Source organism: Elephantulus edwardii, unplaced genomic scaffold (assembly GCF_000299155.1).
Source record: "Elephantulus edwardii isolate Elephantulus edwardi_28Jun2011 unplaced genomic scaffold, EleEdw1.0 scaffold00098, whole genome shotgun sequence".
NCBI classification, from domain to species: domain Eukaryota; kingdom Metazoa; phylum Chordata; class Mammalia; order Macroscelidea; family Macroscelididae; genus Elephantulus; species Elephantulus edwardii.
Window position 1 is genome coordinate 12,315,044 of NW_006399848.1, and position 6,477 is coordinate 12,321,520.

At 42.5% G+C, this 6,477-nt stretch overlaps 1 pseudogene; it reads left to right on the top strand.

Moving 5' to 3' along the window:
* LOC102873257 overlaps positions 1-2,352 on the top strand; it is a 4,028-nt pseudogene extending 1,676 nt beyond the window's left edge.
* The last annotated feature ends 4,125 nt before the right edge of the window (positions 2,353-6,477 follow it).

A 6,477-nucleotide genomic window follows, 5' to 3' on the forward strand; every position in this document is an offset into this window, starting at 1 on the left:
TAAATTATTTTTAATAACTTATACTGAACTAAAAAGCAAAGTCAAGCCTTGATATGCAATACTTAGTGATGCTATGGGTAAAACTTTGAATGATCCAGGAAAGATCAAAAGAAGAATGAAGGAAGAAACAGCGTCACTGTGCCAAAAAGAATTGGTCAACTCTAAAACATTTCAGGAAGTACTACACGATCCAGCTCTACTGGTAATGAAGGGAGACATTCAAGCTGTACTGACATAATTGGCAAGGATTTGATGAGATGCCAATTGGTGTTTCAGTTGACAGATGCAGCCCCAAAAATGCTCACCGGTTATGCTAGGAAATTTGGAGGATGGCTGCCTGGTTAACTGGAAGAGATCCACGTTTGTTCCTGTTCCTAAGGAACGTGACACAATAAACATTGAAATTATTGTACAATATCATTAATATCAAATGCAAGTAAATTACTGCTGAAGATCATTCAAAAATGCCTAGGACAGCACACAGACAGGGAACTGCAAGATGGTCAAGCAAGTTTTAGTAGAGTTTGTGGTTATCATTGCTGAGATCAGATGGCTTCTCTCTGAAAGCAAACAATACCAGAACAATGTCTATTTGTGCTTTCATTGAATTTTCAAAGGCAGTTGACTGTGTGGATCACAAGAAATAATGGCCAATACTGAAAAATATGGTAAACTCAGAACACTTATTGTGCTTGTAAAAAACGTAAATGTAGATCAAGAGGCTGTTATATGAAGAGAACAAGTAAACAATGCAGGTATAAAATCGGGAAAGGTGATCATCAGTGTTGTATCCTTTCTCCATACCAACTCCATCTGTAGGCTAAACGAATTATTCAAGAATCTGGAATGTGGGGGGGAAGGGGCTCAGTAGCCCTGCCCTGTGACTGTTGCAGGCAACACAGACGGGCAGTCATGCCCCCAGGCTCCTAGATCCTGGGTGACCACAAGGCTGTGGAGCTCATGGCAAGGGAAGCTGAACTGGCTTTTCTAGAATGAACCGTACGTAGCTCCAAGACAAGGAAGCAGAAGCCCAGTGATTGTCATGACCTATGAAACACAGATGGACCATAGCATGTCAGCCATCCCTCTGCCCACTTCCTCCTCTGGCTGGAGTGCCCTGCCTGGAGAAAGCATTGCTAGCTGGGAACAGGATGTAACAGTTCTTTGGATCAACAATACCTGTGTATTCATCTCACTTGATCAGGGAGCTTCAGCAAAGCAGATGTAGATCTGGAGTATTCAGGTCCCTCCTGTCAGTATAGGAGCTTGGCCAAGAGTGCTCTCCTGGAGTCCCAGGTGAGAAGAGACATCATCTATAACTCAAGTCCGATGTGATTGGCCTTTGCTATGATTGTCTACATAGTGGTGTGGACAGTATCTACTCTACCAGCCAGATGTTCAAGGGTGAAAGAAAATGCTTTCATGACTCTGACTGTGGTCATTCTCTGACACTTGTCTCATCTCTGAGACACTCCGGAAGGCCAACACCAACATGAACCTGAGGCTGACAACCACCAACGGAGTCCTCATGAGCCACTGGGTGCTTCTGGGGGTGACAGACACAGTGGACAGCTGCCAGAGCATCGTCCAGCTCTGATCTGTCTACTTGGACGTGGAAAACTGTGTGCAGTTATTAACTGACCATGTTCAGGAAATGAAGACCAGTCAAAAGTCCTTCTGGGAAGCAGATTGAGCCAGCTGTGCATTGTCGTGGAGATGAGGGTGAGCCCCAGGACACGAGAGGGGCCTTACAACCTGACAGAGGAATCCCCTCTCCTGCCCAGTATTTCTCATCCCATGGAAAGACCACTCACACAGACTGAGCTTTGTCACCTTGTCCCTGATGCTGAACCAGAGGAAATGGCCCTCCAATTGCTGGCAGCGTTTAGAGGCCACTACATTTGACTCTTGAGGGCACCATGGACTGCTAGGAAAACAAACAGATCCATCCTGGAAAGGGTCAAATCGGGCTGCTCCTTGGAGGCAAGGATTCTGAGGCTCCGTCTAACATAGTATGGACATGTTGCAAGGAGGGACTGGTCCTTGGAGAGGGACATCATGTTTGGGAGGCTGGAGGGACAGCGCAAGAGGGGAAGGCCCTCTATGAGGTGGATTGATTTAGTGACTGGGGTAATCGGGGTGGGTGTGTCAGGGGCGGTGTGATTGGCACAGGACAGAGCAGAGTTTAGGGCTGTTGTACATAGGGTCGCTATGGGTCGCAAGCGACTCGACGGCACATAACAACAACAACAACACATTTGGCTCTTGGTGACCTCCAAGCTCCTCAGGACACAAAGAATCTGTGAGGGCCCTCTGCTCACCAAAGCCCACATCCTGGGCTCTGAGTGCTGACCTCTCCTGTCAGGGAATCCATGTGTTTATGGGAATATTGGGAAGACTCGATGCTGCTTGGTTTAAGAGCTTCTTTTGTTCAAAGTTAAAGGTCAACGTCTTCCTCCGAGACTGAAATTGAGAAGGCTGGAAGCCTCAGGAACCTGAGCTGGTTGGTGGTGAGTCCTAGGCAAGGACAGAAACATCTAGGGCATCTGTTAATGTCGGTAACATCATGCTCTTGTCAAGACCACACACACACAGAGATGGTTTCAAGGTGCTCCAGGCTGGTCCTGACCTTCTCTGACTGATGGTTGTTGAACTACTCCCACTTCAGGTTACCCTCTGAGGTTCATAGAACCAAGCCCTTTCCTTGCTTAGTGGTGGTTGTTTTTATGTGCTGTCCAGTTGCCTGCAGCTCATAGCAACCCTATATACAACAACCCTAAACTCTGCTCTATCCTGTGTCAATTTATTGGCTCTGACACGCCTACCTCCATTGCCCCAATTACTGAGTCAATCCACTTCCTCAAAGGTCATCCTCTCTTCCACTGTCCCGCCATCCTGCAAAGCATGACGTCCCTCTCCAAGGACTGGCCCCTTCTGGCAACATGTCTGAAGTATGTCAGATGAAGCTTCAGAATCCTAGCCTTCCAAGAGTAGCCTGGTCTCACCCTCTCTAGGACTAACTTGTTCTCACAGCATTCTATAGTATATTTAATACTTTTCTCCTGAACCACAGCTCAAAAGCATCAATTTTCCTTCTCTCATCCCTTGTCATTGTCCAGCTTTCTGATGGATAACAAGTAATTCCAAAGATAATAGCCTAGATCAGGTACACCTTAGTCTCCAGACTTACATCATTGCTCTTCAGTACTTTAGAGAGGTCTCTGACAACAGACTTTCCAAATGCAATTTGTCTTTTAATTTCCTGGCTATTGATACTAACCATGTTGATTGTAGAGCCAATCAAAGTAAAACTGTTAACCATTTCAATTTCTTCACCATCTATTATGTTACCAGTCAGCCCAGTGGTGAGACTCTTTGTTAGATACTGTTCTAAAGCTGAACATTCAAATTAAGACAGACTAGGAAGAAGGATTGGCCATCTATTTCCGAAATAGCAGGCTTTTGCAAACCCTGTGTACAATAGAGCATATTTAGACTAACAGATACAGCATCTGAGGCTGAGCCCTCAAGTATGGAAACACAAGGAGAAGGAAGAGTTGTAAGTAGACATTACTGATTGGAAAATGGAATGTGAGAACCACAAATGCAGGAAAATTGTATAATGTTAAGAAAGAAATGGACCACATAAATATTGACATACTAGGTATTGGTGAAATGAGATGGACTTGAAATACAATGTTGTGAGTGACAGGATAATATCCATATGCATACAAGGAACTCTAGTGAATACCACTATCATTTAAATATATGCACCAACAACCAAAGCCAAAGAGGAGGAAATAGAAGATTTCTACCAGCTTTTGTTGGCAGAGATTGAACCAACATGCAATCAAGATGCATTAATAATAATGGGTGAATAGTGGGTATAGGAGAGGCAAAGATGCCAGCTTAGGGACTGCAGTTCTCCAAAGCTTTGTTTCAGATGCTAATCCTGTCTCTAGCCCCTTCGTTTAGAGACGGAAACTGAAGCTCACCATGATACTTCTCTTTATGACATTGTCTCAGGTCTCTACATTTGTAACATTGCCTCTCCTTAATCTGAAATTTGCAATCTCTTCAAAGTGTTCTTCCCTAGTACCTTGTCAATACCAGTGACACCTGCATTTCATCAGGCACCACACGCGCTCGCATGAAACTGAAGACAGCAGTAAGGGCTGATGAGTGTTCACAGGAACATGCAGAGGGACAAATTCTGTTTGGTAGGAGAGCTTATTTTTCTCAAAAATATTCTTGCTTGGTTGTGACTCTGGAAAACCAATTAAGAGCAAGAGTCCTATTTGCTGGTAGTAATGCCATCCCAGAATATGATGGCACAAAGAGTAACTTGTTAAATCCATGGAGGCTTCTTCACACTCTTCTCCTGAACAAATTTGAAACCCATTGTTCTACAGACTCAAATTCAAAAGCTTTGGCCAGGCACCTAAAGGTTCTCTGGCCTCTGGGAGCTAATGTTTTTCTACCATTTTTTTAAACCTTATCTCTCTAATAAAAAACAACAAACAAAATAAAACAAACAAACAAAGAAAACCACACACACAGACCCTTTATAAATTGGAACACTTTTCCTAGACTGAAATATGTACTCTTATCCCCCTGTTGGACTCCTATGCATGCCTCAATGCCCAGATTTACTTACCTCTCATCGAAGAAGCCTTCTTGACTGCTTCCTTCAGCTACCTCTGAATTTTTGGTGTTGATACAGCTGCTGTCTGTACTGATGTTTTTTGGTTGTTGTTTCTGTTTTGTTGTGCACATGTATTCATGATTACACTACCCTTTTTTTATTCATGGCCTGTACTTACTGTTGATTTTGTTGTTATGAGATGTCGAGTCACCTGTGACTCCTAGCAACCCTAAGTACAAGAGCCCTAACGTCTGCTCTATCCTGTGTTAATCTCACTGTCTCTGACGCACCTACCCGCATTACCCAAGTCACTGAATCAATCCATCTTATTGAGGGTCTTCCTCTCTTGCACTGTCCCTCCACCTTCCCAAGCATCACATCTTTCTCCAAGGACTGGTTCCTTCTTGAAACATGGCGAAAGTATGTCAGATGACAGAGGACTTTCAGGTTCTCCTTGGTTTCAGCAAGTAGGGTTGTGTCATCTGCATAACACAGATTGTTGATACGTCTTCCTCAAATCCTGATGCCACACTTCTCACAGAGGCCAGCCTCCTTGACAATCTCAATATCAGCTGTGAAAACTAGGCCAGGAGCTGATTGTGGAACAGATCACTAATTACTTATATGCACATTCAAGCTGAAGCTAAAGAAAGTTAAATCAGATCCACAGGAACCAAAATATGAACTTGAGTCTATTCTATCTGAATTTCAAAATCATCTCAGGAACAGGTTTGAGGCCGTGAACACTAATGAAAGAAGAGCAGATGAGTTATGGGAGGATATCAAGAATATCATCCAGGAAGAGTGCAAAAGGTCATTACAAAGACAGATGAGGAAGAAAAGATAAAAATGGATGTCAGAAGAGACTCTGAATTTTGCACTGGAGCGTAGAGAAGCCAAAAAGCAAAGGGAAAAAATCAAAACATTAAGGAGCTGAACAGAAGATTTCAAACAGCAGCGGGGGAAGAAAAAGAAAAGTATTACAATAAAATGTGCCAAGAACATGAGTTAGAAAATCGAAGGGGTCGAACTCACTCAGCATTTCTTAAGCTCAAGAAAGTTAAGAACAAATTCAAGCCGTGAGTTGCAATACTTAAGGATGTTTAGTGCAGAATATTAAATGATCCTCCTGGACTATTTAGGAGAAGTAACTTAATCTTATCAATTTACGCCATTTCTATCACTTTCGATTGTTGTTTTTTGTTGTTGTTGTTGTTGTTTGCTTTCAGCCATTTATTTTTAACCTTTTAAAAAAATATTTTATACTCGTTTACATACGAAGCTCATACATATTGTTTTTAAGTTATTGTGTCAATGGTTCCCAGTCTTTACTCCTGGTTGCAATCACCTGAGTGCTTTAAATTTTACTATGCTTTTGCAGTATTTGTCCTTTTGTGACTAAATTACATCACTCAACATAATGCTTTCTAGACTCTCCCTTGTTCTGTCTTATTTTCTGAATACTTCATTGTTCTTGACTGCTACACAATACTCCATTGTGTGAATATATCCATTCATTTGTTGTTGAGCATTTAGATTGTTTCCACTTTTTTGCTAATGTGAATAACACTGCTACAAACATAGGTGAACATATCTCTATTTGTGATTCAGCTCTGATTTCCACAGATCTACTTCTAGTAGTTTAATAACTGAGCAAGAGATACAGATACACACACACACACACACACACACACACACACACACACACACTCAAAATGTGAAGAGTATGAGAGAAGTAGAACAGAAAAAGGAGAGTGGGGAAATAAGTAGGATATCAGATGTTGGTGGTGGGGGCATGGAGAGTAAAGGAATAGGAAAGATGCAATGGAGAC